The sequence below is a fragment of the Oncorhynchus keta genome, chromosome 6 (genome assembly GCF_023373465.1).
Source record: "Oncorhynchus keta strain PuntledgeMale-10-30-2019 chromosome 6, Oket_V2, whole genome shotgun sequence".
Taxonomy (NCBI): Eukaryota; Metazoa; Chordata; class Actinopteri; order Salmoniformes; family Salmonidae; genus Oncorhynchus; species Oncorhynchus keta.
The window spans coordinates 16,265,453-16,279,620 of record NC_068426.1 but is presented as its reverse complement, the minus strand read 5'-3'; the positions used below and the strand labels follow the sequence as shown (position 1 = coordinate 16,279,620).

Below are 14,168 nucleotides of genomic sequence, written 5' to 3'. Positions count from 1 at the left end.
AGAAGTCTGTCTCATAATAGTGTTAGTTTCAGATGATCAATGAGCTATTTTCAGGCAGCCCTGCTGAAACTCTAAATCTGCCCCCTGAAAGTGAACATTGAGGATTTGAAAGTAATAATAATAATAATAATAATAATAATAATATGTGCGATTTAGCAGACGCTTTTATCCAAAGCAACTTACATTCATGTGTGCCTACATTTTACTTACGGGTGGTCCAGGGAATCTAAACCACTATCCTGGCATTCCAAGCGCCAAGCTCTATCAACGGAGCTACAGAGGATATTACATATTTACATATTTCAATGTGTAAGTGTGTGTGTTCCCCCTCCTCCCCCCTCCTCACCCCACCTCCCCCTCTCTCAGGCAAAATGACCAGATGGCTCTCAAGCCTCCATGCTAATCCAGTACACAGACGTGGCTCTGACAGCACTGCAGCACTACAGCTCCACACACTACATTATAACACTGGAGTAGGCACACTTCTTAAGACTAGGCCACTTTACTACTACACTCGGACCAAAGCATACACCAATACTTCCCTCCTCCACTCTGGCAGAGCACATTGCCCACTGCCCAGCGGTCGTCTGCACCAAAGAGCTCTATTTTCTGGCTGGCGTTAGGCGGCACTGGCATGTTCCAGCTCTAACACCATGTTCGGCAATTACCTGTCTTATATCAGCTCGCTTGCGCTCAGATAGGCGGGGTGGAAATATTTGAGGTGTGTGCTTAAAAGCATGATTCGGGCCTCCCGGGTGGCGCAGTGGTCTAGGGCACTGCATCGCAGTGCTAGCTGTGCCACCAGAGACTCTGGGTTTGCGCCCAGGCTCTGTCGCAGGCGGCCGCAACCGGGAGGTCCATGGGGCGAAGCACAATTGGCCTAGTGTCGTCCGGGTTAGAGACGGTTTCGCCAGTAGGGATATCCTTGCCTCATCACGCACTAGCGACTCCTGTGGCGGGCCGGGCGCAGTGCACGCTAACCAGGTCGCCAGGTGCACTGTGTTTCCTCCGACACATTGGTGCAGCTGGCTTCCGGGTTGGATGCGCGCTGTGTTAAGGAGCAGTGCGGCTTGGTTGGGTTGTGTTTCGGAGGACGCATGGCTTTCGACCTTCATCTCTCCCGAGCTCGTACGGGAGTTGTAGCGATGAGACAAGACAGTAACTACTAACAATTGGATACCACGGAATTGGGGAGAAAAGGGGAGACTTTTTTTTTTTTAAAGCGTGATTCAAGGTTTGGCTTTAAAATATCAAGTCTGAGAGGAGAAAAACAGGAGCTGACTGTTCTATTTGTGCATTGTAGGAAGGCCCACATTATTTTAGTCATGCAGGTCCCGTTTTGGAGGTGTAAAAACTCCTCCATGATGTAGGCAATGGGTCCATGCCCATCAGGAAACAATAAATGATGATACCGGTGACCCTAATAACCTGTAAAAATGGCTTGTTTTCGGTTTCATATGTTAAATCCCAAACCCTGCATTAAGCCTACTATAATGAAGGCTGGTTCAACAGCAATGACTGTCTTTTTTATCCTTATTCATGATATCATTACATTTGACATACATTTATTGTTGTTGTTTTAAAAAAGCTGATTGCTTGCTTTAGGTCAAATATTATTACAACCAATCTGATTAGAATGATTCACCTCCCTGGTTTTACGGTGACAATGTCCGTGGCGCTCTAGCAATGCAACTTCTGGAGATGTGTGAACGCGATCTGATCTGTAAAATGGTTCTGATTATGCTCAGAAACCCTAGGCCTATTGGGGAGCAGTAGAACGGTGGTTGGACATTCTCCCTTTATCTTGAAATTGGATCTTTGTCCAACTACTGTGAAAAGTTTGGATGTGCGTAAACCCCTCCATAGTCTGTGTTGATTTAATATTATATGGCCATGGGGAGAACTTATGGTGCCTGTAAGTGTGACATTTCCTATTTAAAACAAGTTGCTGTTTCATTTTGGTTAGAATTTGGTTAGAATGATTTGTTCTCTTTTTAGGCTTGATCAATAATTCATGTAATCTTGCTTATTGACAATGTTTGGCATGTCCATGCTCAGCCATAATGCAATTTACAGTAGGCCCCTATATCAGTGTGAATGCTATTGAAGCCATGCAATTATTTAGAACAATTTGGACTGCAAATGGTTAAGGTATTTAGCAAAGATAGGTCTACATTTTGTTATTTAGTTTCTGTAAGCCATTTAACAAATTATAACAGACTAACATTGGAATTGATTCCAAGGCAATACATAAAAGACTGTAAATACACAGCTTGACGTAACCACATCTTTCGCCATGGAGCTCGTTCTGATTGGCCAGTGGGGGGCCAAGCCTCGACACATCCACGAAGTGTTTATTCATCAAAACCCAGCCCTTTCGCGCCAATGGCAGGCAGCAAGTGCGATGATAACTGTGACAGTGTCAATAGCAAAAATATTTACAACCTATAACGCTACCTCCTGCACATAGATTGACCATTGTTTCAGGTTTATTAAAATAGAGCCCAAAGTGTTCTAAGACCATTGCAACATTACTATCATAAGTAGACGGATGAATGGAGGTCTATCTGTATGTAATATCACATTTCTGGTGGCCAGCTGACAAGCTGCAGGCAGAGACAAGGCGCTTGGTCTTCTGGAGCTTTTGTTAGGAGTTGGCTGAGGTGATGTAAGATAAGCACCATGCATTGGGTTACACACACCAACCAACCCCCATCCTGACCTCTCCTGAGGTAGTACAGCACACACAGTCAACATAAACAGCAGTGACTGACTGGACAAGCAGCCAGGCCACAACTAACCTGTTGGCTAGCTGGGACAAGCCTTTGTATGTTTATGAATAGACTACCGCAAGCTAATATACTGTACACACAGCTCTTATTCTGATCTCATCTCTTATTTCACTCATATTAAGAGACAGAAACTATGACTTTCCAGAAATAAGTCTCTAACTGTTGCCGTCTGTTATAGACCCCCCCTCAGCCCCCAACTGTGTCCTGGACACCATATGTCAATTAATTGCCCCTCGTTTATTTTCAGTGTTCGTACTGTTAGGTGACCTAAACTGGGATATGCTTAACACCCCGACGTCCTACAATCTAAGCTAGATGCCCTCAATCTCACACAAATGATCAAGGAACCTACCAGGTACAACCCTAAATCCGTAAACACGGGCACCCTAATAGATATCATCCTGACCAACCTGTCCTCTAAATACACATCTGCTGTCTTCAACCAGGATCTCAGTGATCACTGCCTCATTGCCTGCATCCGTAATGGGTCCGCAGGTCAAACGACCACCCCTCATCACTGTCAAGCGCTCCATAAAACACTTCAGCGAGCAGGCCTTTCTAATTGACCTGGCTAGGGTATCCTGGAAGGATATTGATCTCATTCCATCAGTAGAGGATGCCTGGTTATTCTTTAAAAGTGCTTTCCTCACCATCTTAAATAAGCATGCCCAATTTAAAAAATGTAGAACTAAGAACAAATATAGCCCTTGGTTCACTGCAGACTTGACTGCCCTTGACCAGCACAAAAACATCCTGTGGCGTACTGCATTAGCATCGAATAGCCCCCGCGATACATAACTTCTCAGGGAAGTTAGGAACCAATATACACAGGTAGTTAGGAAAACAAAGGCTAGCTTTGCATCCTGTAGCCCAAAAAGTTCTGGGAAACTGTAAAGTCAATGGAGAATAAGAGCACCACCTCCCAGCTACCCACTGCACTGAGGCTAGGAAACACTGTCACCACTGATAAATCTACAATAATTGAGAATTTCAAAATCAATTTTTCTACGGCTGGCCATGCTTTCCACCTGGCAACCCCTACCCTGGTCAACAGCACTGCACCCCCCACAGCAACTTGCCCAAGTCTCCCCCACATCTCCTTCACCCAAATCCAGATAGCTGATGTTCTGAAAGAGCTGCAAAATCTGGACCCCTACAAATCAGCTGGGCTAGACAATCTGGACCCTCTCTTTCTAAAATTATTTGCAGCAATTGTTGCAACCCCTATTACTAGCCTGTTCTACCTGTCTTACATATCGTCTGAGATCCTCAAAGATTGGAAAGCTGCCGCCATCATCCCCTTCTTCAAAAGGGGAGACACTCTAGACCCAAACTGTTACAGACCTATATCCATCCTGCCCTGCCTTTCTAAAGTCTTCAAAAGCCAAGTTAACAAACAGATCACCGACCATTTCGAATCCCACCATTCCTTCTCCGCTATGCAATCTGGTTTCAGAGCTGGTCATGGGTGCACCTCAGCCACGCTCAAGGTCCTAAACAATATCATAACCACCATCGATAAAAGGCAGTATTGTGCAGCCGTCTTCATCAACCTGGCCAAGGCTTTCGACTCTGTCAAAAATACTTATGGGTAAACTCAACAGCCTTGGATTCTCAGTCAAATGACTGCCTCGCCTAGTTCACCAACTACTTCTCAGATGGAGTTCAGTGTGTCAAATAGGAGGGCATGTTGTCCGGACCTCTGGCAGTCTCTATGGGGGTGCCACAGGGTTCAATTCTCAGGACGACTCTCTTCTCTGTATACATCAATGATGTCGCTCTTGCTGCTGGTGATTCTCTGATCAACCTCTACGCAGACGACACCATTCTGCATACTTCTGGCCCTTCTTTGGAGACTGTGTTAACAAGCCTCCAGACGAGCTTCAATGCCATACAACACTCCTTCCGTGGCCTCCAACCACTCTTAAATGCAAGTGAAACTAAATGCATGCTCTTCAACCGATCACTGCCCGCACCCGCCCGCCCGTCCAGCATCAGTACTCTGGACGGTTCTGACCTAGGTGTCTGGTTAGATTGTAAACTCTCCTTCCAGACTCACATTTAGCATCTCCAATCCAAAATTAAATCTAGAATCGGCTTCCTAATTTGCAACAAAGCCTCCTTCACTTATGCTGCCAAACATACCCTCGTAAAACTGACTATCCTACCGATTCTTGACTTCGGCAATGTAATTTACAAAATAGCCTCCAACACTCTATTTAGCAAGTTGGATGTAGTCTATCAAAGTGCCATCCATTTTGTCATGAAAGCCCCTATATACTACCCATCACTGCGACCTGTAATGCTCTCGTTGGCTGGCTCTCGCTACCTATTCGTTGCCAAACTCACTTGCTCCAGGTCATCTATAAGTCTTTGCTAGGTAAAGCCCCACCTTATCTCAGCTCACTGGTCACCATAGCAACACCCACCTGTAGCACGTGCTCCAGCAGGTATATTTCACTGGTCATCCACAAAGCCAACTCCCCCTTTGGCTGCCTTTCCTTGCCGTTCTCTGCTGCAAATGACTGGAATGAATGGCAAAAATCACTGAAGCTGGAGACTTATATCTCCCTCACTAACTTTAAGCATAAACTGTCAGAGCAGCTTACCGATCATTGTACCTGTACACAGCCCATCTGTAAATAGCCCGCCCAAATACCTCATCCCCATATTGTTATTTTTTTTTCTCCTTTGCACCCCAGTATCTTTACTTACACATCATCTTCTGCACATCTATCACTCCAGTGTTAATGCTAGGCTAGTGGTTCGAGCGTTGAACTAGTAACCGGAAGGTTGCAAGTTCAAATCCCTGAGCTGACAAGGTACAAATCTGTCGTTCTGCCCCTGAACAGGCAGTTAACCCACTATTCCTAGGCCGTCATTGAAAATAAGAATTTGTTCTTAACTGACTTGACTAGTTAAATACATTTAAAAAATTGTAATTATTTCGCCACTACGGCCTATTTATTGCCTTACCTCCCTAATCTTATCTTATTTGCACACACTGTATATAGATTTCTCTATTGTGTTATTGACTGTACGTTTCTTTATTCCATGTGTGATTCTGTGTTGTTGTTTGTCTCACACTGCTTTGCTTCATCTTGGCCAGGTCGCAGTTGCAAATGAGAACTTGTTCTCAACTAGCCTACCTGGTTAAATAAAGGTGAAATATATATATTTTTAAATAACTGACCACTAGTTTGTATATGTTCTATGTGTTGTCTATGTGATGGTTGCAGCGAGGGGCTACTGAAATGTCTGTGACACATGAGGAGCAAACAGTATGTGGTTAATGTGGACAGTCAGGCCTGAAGGTGTGAGGTGTCAATGAGGGTGAGACCCATGGAACTACATGTTGGAAGTGTTGTGAAAAGCCAGTCTCCTTTCTTTTGCCCCCAGGAGCTTAACCACAGGTGTCCTGCAACCTCCTTATCCAATCCCAGGTGTTGCGACCTGAGCTAGAGAGTGGACCTTTGTATTCAGCTGCAACAGCGGGCCTTGATAGTCTGTTGTCAGGAGATGTTATGTTTATTTGAGTGGAGATTGTTACTGCTGCTCAGTGAGTACTGAGCTGGGTTTGAGCACAAAGCATTGACAGTCAGTGGACTCCTCTCCTCTACTGTCTTCTCTCCTCTCCTCTACTGCCCTCTTCTCTACTCTACTGCCCTCTTCTCTACTCTACTGCCCTCTCCTCTACTGTCCTCTCCTCTCCTTTCCTCTCCTCTACTATCCTCTCCTCTACTATCCTCTCCTCTACTATCCTCTCCTCTACTATCCTCTCTCCTCTTCTCTCCTCTTCTGCCCTCTTCTCTACTCTACTGTTCTCTCATTTCCTCTACTATCCTCTCCTCTACTATCTTCTCTCATCTCCTCTACTGTCCTCTTCTCTACTCTACTTTCCTCTCCTTTCCTCTACTATCTTCTCTCCTCTCCTCTACTGACATCTCTACTCTACTATCCTCTCCTCTCCTCCCCTCTTCTCTACTCTACTCTACTGTCCTCTCCTCTCCTCTCCTATCCTCTCCTCTACTGCCCTCTTCTCTACTCTACTGTCCTCTCCTCTACTATCCTCTACTCTACTGTCCTCTACTCTACTATCCTCTACTGCCCTCTTCTCTGCTCTACTGTCCTCTCCTCTCCTCTACTATCCTCTCCTCTCCTCTACTGCCCTCTTCTCTACTCTACTGTCCTCTCCTCTCCTCTACTATCCTCTCCTCTACTGCCCTCTTCTCTACTCTACTGTCCTCTCCTTTACTATCCTCTACTCTACTCTACTATCCTCTACTGCCCTCTTCTCTACTCTACTGTCCTCTACTCTACTCTACTGCCCTCTTCTCTACTCTACTATCTTCTCTCCTCTACTGCCCTCTTCTCTACTCTACTATCCTCTCCTCTATTCTACTGCCCTATTCTCTACACTACTGTCCTCTCTCCTCCCCTCTACTAATCCCCTCCTCTACTATCCTCTACCCTCCTGTCCTCTCCTCTACTGCCCTATTCTCTACACTACGGCCCTCTCCTCTCCTCTACTGTCCTCTACTCTACTATCCTCTCCTCTACTCTACTGTCCTCTACTCTACTATCCTCTCCTCTCCTCTACTGCCCTCTCCTCTACTATCCTCTCCTCTACTATCCTCTCCTCTACTATCCTCTCCTCTACTCTACTGTCCTCTACTCTACTGTCCTCTACTCTACTGTCCTCTACTCTACTGTCCTCTACTGCCCTCTTCTCTACTCTACTGTCCTCTCCTCTCCTCTACTATCCTCTCCTCTCCTGCCCTCATCTCTACTCTACTGTCCTCTCCTCTCCTCTACTATCCTCTACTCTACTGCCCTCTTCTCTACTCTACTGTCCTCTCCTCTCCTCTACTATCCTCTCCTCTACTGCCGTCTTCTCTACTCTACTGTCCTCTCCTCTCCTCTACTGCCCTCTTCTCTACTATCCTCTCCTCTACTATCCTCTCCTCTACTATCCTCTCCTCTACTATCCTCTCCTCTACTGTCCTCTCCTTTCCTCTACTATGCTCTACTCTACTGTCTTCTCTCCTCTCCTCTCCTCTACTGCCCTCTTCTCTACTCTACTATCCTCTCCTTTACTATCCTCTCCTTTACTATCCTCTCCTCCCCTCTTCTCTACTATACTGTCCTCTCCTCTCCTCTACTATCCTCTCCTCTACTGCCCTCTTCTCTACTCTACTGTCCTCTCCTCTACTATCCTCTCCTCTACTGCCCTCTTCTCTACTCTACTGTCCTCTCCTCTCCTCTACTATCCTCTCCTCTCCTCTACTATCCTCTACTGCCCTATTCTCTACTCTACTATCCTCTCCTCTACTATCCTCTCCTCTACTATCCTCTCCTCTACTATCCTCTCCTCTACTATCCTCTACTGTCCTCTCCTCTACTGTCCTCTCCTCTACTGTCCTCTCCTCTACTGTCCTCTCCTCTACTGTCCTCTCCTCTACTATACTATCCTCTACTTTACTGTCTTCTCTCCTCTGCTCTACTGCCCTCTTCTCTACTCTACTATCCTCTCCTTTAATATCCTCTACTATACTGTCCTCCTCTCTCCTCTACTATCCTCTACTCTACTGTCCTCCTCTCTCCTCTACTCCACTGTCCTCTCCTCTCCTCTATTGTTCTCTCTCCTCTCCTCTATTGCCTCATCCCCTCTCCTGTCCTCTACTCTACTCTGTCCTGTCCCCTCCACTGTCCTCCAGTCTGTTATCTCCTGTCCTCCCTCCTCATCTCTCCTCTACTGTCCTCTCTCCTCTCTTGTCCTTTTCCCTCTACTGTCTTCTCCTCTACTGTCCTCTCTCCTCTCCTCTACTGTCCTCTCCTCTCCTCTACTGTCCTCTCCTACCTTATTTCTTTTCTCCTCTACTGTCCTCTCTCCTCTCCTCTGCTGTCCACTCCTCTCCTCTACTGTCCTAATTTTTGTCCTTTCCTTTCCTAACATATCATGTCCTCTCCTCCACTGGCCTCTCCTCTACTGTCCTCTCTCCTCTCCTATCCTCTCCTCTGTTGTCCTCTCCTCTACTGTCCTCTCTCCTCTCAACTCTCCTCTGCTGTCCTCTCTCCTCTCCTATCCTCTCCTCTACCGTCCTCTCTCCTCTACTGTCCTCTCTCCTCTCCTATCCTCTCCTCTACCGTCCTCTCTCCTCTCCTCTGCTGTCCTCTCTCCTCTCCTCTGCTGTCCTCTCTCCTCTGCTGTCCTCTCTCCTCTGCTGTCCTCTCTCCTCTGCTGTCCTCTCTCCTCTGCTGTCCTCTCTCCTCTGCTGTCCTCTCTCCTCTGCTGTCCTCTCTCCTCTGCTGTCCTCTCTCCTCTGCTGTCCTCTCTCCTCTACTGTCCTCTCTCCTCTACTGTCCTCTCTCCTCTACTGTCCTCTCTCCTCTACTGTCCTCTCTCCTCTCCTATCCTCTCCTCTGCTGTCCTCTCTCCTCTCCTATCCTCTCCTATCCTATCCTCTCTCCTCTGTTCTACTGTCCTCTATTCTCCTCTACTGCCCTCTCTCCTCTCCTGTCCTCTCTTCTCTCCTCTGCTGTCCTCTCTACTGTCCTCTATTCTCCTCCACTGTCCTCTCTTCTCTCCTGTCCTCTCCTCTACTGTCCTCTCTCCTTCACTGTCCTCTCTCGTCTCCTCTACTGTCCTCTCATCTACTCTACCGTCCTCTCTCCACTCCTCTACTGTCCTCTCTCTCATACTGTTCTCTCGCCTCTCCTGTCGTCTCCTCTCCTCTAATGTCTTCTCTCCTCTCCTCTCTCTTATCCCCTACAGTCCTCTCTTATCCCCTACAGTCCTCTCTCCTCCTCTACTGTACCCTCTCCCCTCCTCGGTCTGGCCATCCATCCATTTCCTTATCAAGCCCCCCTCTACACGGCCTCCCTCCTGTGGGGATAAGCCTCAGCAGCACCCCTCTCAGTTCTAGCCATCAATTATGACGCCCCCACCTCACACTCACTGTCACACACACGCACACACCCTCATCACTGTTTGGATGAGGAAAGTGGAGGTCTTGATTATCCAGATCTACACCAGTCCAACAGAAAATGATTAGCCATGGCTTCAGGACTAGGGTGGAATATAAACCACTGACTTACTAGATAAGACCCACAGGCTCTAACAGGCAACTATAATCAGTCAGAACATAGGGTACAAATCCATGAAGATATTGCCTACAAGTATTGTATGGTAATCAAGGGTTCAGCGTAGCTCATTTTTCATACTCACAGCCCTTTAACCTTGAGTTCTTTTCAATAATGCCCATTATAGTCAGGCAGGTGGGAGTAAAACCCTAATCTCATACGTCTATGTGGATGAGCAGAGAGAGAGCTGGTGCATCCATAGACAATGCATGTGTCCTATAAGGCCCAGTGTTCCAGACTGCCAACACAGTGAATGATGTGACAGAGCCAACTTCTGATCTTGGATCAGACACTGTGACTCCAGACAGACAAGAAACACACATCTTCTCTGAAGGACTATTACACACAGCATCTCTTCCTGTCTTTCCTCCCTCTGCTACATGTCAAAAACACTGTCTGTCTGTCTGTCTGTCTGTCTGTCCGTCTGTCACCCAGCAACAACCTGAGGACCGTCATGATATAACAGGTCTTCAATTCCACTAGACTAGATAATACTGTCAATAAACTGCTGTTATAATCACAATGTTTCTATGGCTCTACATTGACAGATTAAAATAAAATAGAAAGGAATTAGAATGGGGAGCTGGATCTATGTTTATATGCAATGAGAGGCCTTGCACCTTTCACACACACAGGATACTCTCAATAGCTAAAGTGGTTCCTAATTTTATGGGCCATGCTGATAGAACATTTCAACAATGAGGAAATGTAAGGTCTAGAGGCTGTTTTAGTTCTGTGTCCTCGTTGTGAGTGAAGAGTTGAGAGAGATGGAGCAGGTGTTGGGCTAGATGGGTGGATATTAATAGATATAACACTCCTGATGTCTGTATTAACACCACAGCTCAACACACACACGCACACACACCACATCCCACACACACAGGGAACAGCACCTTCCCCCACTCTATCACTCCTCCTCCATTCCCACATCCTCCTCTTCCCAGCTCCGCCATCACACAGACACCGTCCCAGCATTCTTCTCCTACAGGGAACAGGTTTCCCAGAAGGCTGTGCTTCACACAAACATGGGGATGACTGTGCTACTAGGAAGAGGTGGAATCTCTCACTCGTCCTCTCAGCCCTACTCTGACGCCAGCATGTAAATGAACAGTAGCCCAGTGTGATGGATAGAATGGTTGGATGACTGACCGACCTAATACCCCTCCCTCAGTGAGGCTGAGGCAGGATAACTCAGCTCCCACAGAAGCAGCCCCCACCCACACTCCCTCCCCGCCCCCATCGCCATCTCAGTCAGGTGACCAGACGCTGTATATCTCCCAGCTGGCAGGACGGCCATGAAAGCGCTCCACACATCCATGTTTAAACCAGGAGACAGACCGAGCCACTGCTCTCTGTGTCTGAATGTGGAGAGAAACAACATCTATCATTTCTTTAAAAACCTCCCTAAATAAAGTGGGTCCAGAGGCAGCATCCCATTGATAACAAAGGGCTGTCCCTGTGCACATAATAACCATCCATCACTCCCCATCTATCCCCAGCATCTACACCCCAGATCCATCACTCCCCAGCATCTACACCCCAGATCCATCACTCCCCATCCATCCCCAGCATCTACACCCCAGATCCATCCATCCCCAGTATCTACACCCCAGATCCATCCACCCCCAGCATCTACACCCCAGATCCATCTACACCCCAGATCCATCACTCCCAATCCATCCCCAGCATCTACACCCCAGATCCATCCATCCCCAGTATCTACACCCCAGATCCATCCATCCCCAGTTCCATCCATCCCCAGTATCTACACCCCAGATCCATCCATCCCCAGCATCTACACCCCAGATCCATCCATCCCCAGCATCTACACCCCAGATCCATCCATCCCCAGCATCTACACCCCAGATCCATCCATCCCCAGCATCTACACCCCAGATCCATCCATCCCCAGCATCTACACCCCAGATCCATCCATCCCCAGTATCTACACCCCAGATCCATCCATCCCCAGTATCTACACCCCAGATCCATCCATCCCCAGTATCTACACCCCAGATCCATCTATCCCCAGCATCTACACCCCAGATCCATCCATCCCCAGTATCTACACCCCAGATCCATCCATCCCCAGTATCTACACCCCAGATCCATCCATCCCCAGTATCTACACCCCAGATCCATCCATCCCCAGCGTCTACACCCCAGATCCATCCATCCCCAGCATCTACACCCCAGATCCATCCATCCCCAGTATCTACACCCCAGATCCATCCATCCCCAGTATCTACACCCCAGATCCATCCATCCCCAGCGTCTACACCCCAGATCCATCACTCCCCATCCATCCCCAGCATCTACACCCCAGATCCATCCATCCCCAGCATCTACACCCCAGATCCATCCGCCATCCGTCTCACACCTCACCACCCAAAATAGCATTGCCTCTTTTTGTTACTGTGTTACCACTGCAGCTGCTGCTCTGCTACAGGGCTGGCTCGCGCCCACACGCACATACACACACACATACACACACGGCCCTGACAAACGCCAACGATTCAGACTCTCACATCAACAAAGATGCTTTTTGTGAAACACAGGGGGTCCATAAAATCCAGGGAAGGATGGAGGGGACGGGGGTTGATAACATTGAGCTGGCCAGTAACGACATTTAAAACCAATCCACTGATGCAGGCATCCAATCTCTCTCTCTCTCTCCCTCCCTCTCTCTCTCCCTCTCACAGTGATAGGTAGATCAACACAGCTGCCGCCCCCCTCCTTCTCTCCAGCAGGGCAGAATGCAGGGAGGAAGAGAAAGGCTACAAAGCACCCCCCACAGAACCCCCCTCCCACTGCCATCCACATCCTCTATTGCAAACACGGACAAGGGATTACCTGAAATATGTCTTGACATTCTCTTGTTCGGTGTGTCGACTTTGGAACCAGTGTTCTGGTAGGTTCATCCTCAAATATACAGTCCTATTGACAGTTTACGTGCAGGACTGCCATTCTCTTGTCAGACCGGTTCCTGACCCCAAACTCAGTCTTGTTTGGCAGGCTGAATTCTTCACTGGCTGCTTACTGTTTCCTAGCCCATGATGTCATCCGCCCTGCTCAGCCCATTGGCTGGGAGGGTACATGTTAATGAAGGCAGCAGCTCTGGGGGAGGAGGCAGAGAGGGAGAGAGGCAGACAGAGTTGTTCTTTAGTTTGACAGACCAAACCAGCTCAGCGAGAGAGAGGAGGAAGGTTGGATTATATTTCCATATCTTTTTTTCTAACACTCTCATGTCTGAATGGCTCAAATATTTCTCTTTCTTATTTTTGCTAGTTTTTACTTTAATCTGTCTATTACACTTAAAATGTTAAAATGCTATCAAGGCGTAACAGAAACATAATATGCAGTTACAGTACCTACATACACCTACCTTTCTCATGACACGAATTAGACCTTCATTGATTAACACTCAGTTGGTAATAGTTCCACAATATCAGGTTACATTTCAAATGGTCTCAATATCATGCTGCATAAATGTGTTGACTGTTTGTTTTACAGTTCCTGGACCCTGCCAGTCTTGTGGTGGAATATAACCATAGTGGACTGTAGTTGTCCCCTAGACAGAGGTACATATAGCAGGATCTTAATTTGATCACCCTGTTGCAGGAGAACTTTCTTGCAATGCAGGAAATGTAAAATGTGTAATGTATTTAAGGTTGAAAAAGGCTTCTGTAGTTTGACATTTCCACTTAGATATTTCAGACTTGATTTCCCTTACGAAAAATCTGTAAACCACTATAAAAATGTCCATATTTATAATCAATAATAATTCACATTTCAAGTCACTGCAGGATTATTTTCCTGCTGTAGCAAACTGGCTCAAATTAAGATCCTACATCTATAGGTACAACTAGAAATGAAGGAAACACCAACAAAGTGTCTTAATAGGGCGTTGGGCCACCACCAGAACAGCTTCAATGTGTCTTCGCATAGATTCTACAAGTGTCTGGAACTCTATTGGAGGGATGCGACATCATTCTTCAATGAGAAATTCCATCATTTGGTGTTTTGTTGATGGTGGTGGAAGCTTAACTAGACTCTGATGGATGGATGCCATTTAGCAAAATCACATTATTGGAAACCAACACTGTTCTCAGGGCAGGCGTGGTTGTAGCTAGATATTTTTGAGTCCCGTTAGGGATCATTTTGGAATTTTAGCTAACCCTAACCCTAAAATGTTTCCTAACCTTAACCTACGTCTCCTAACCTGCCAAGTTA

At 47.0% G+C, this 14,168-nt stretch overlaps 1 protein-coding gene across 2 annotated transcripts in view; it reads right to left on the bottom strand.

Moving 5' to 3' along the window:
* Positions 1-12,986, bottom strand: part of LOC118372038 (serine/threonine-protein kinase PAK 3) — a 113,818-nt gene extending 100,832 nt beyond the window's left edge. For both annotated transcript variants that reach the window (XM_052520925.1, XM_052520926.1), the window contains exon 1: positions 12,789-12,986. The gene's annotated coding sequence lies outside the window, so the exon portion shown is untranslated. The remainder of the gene's footprint in view (positions 1-12,788) is intronic.
* Between the last annotated feature and the right edge of the window lie 1,182 nt (positions 12,987-14,168).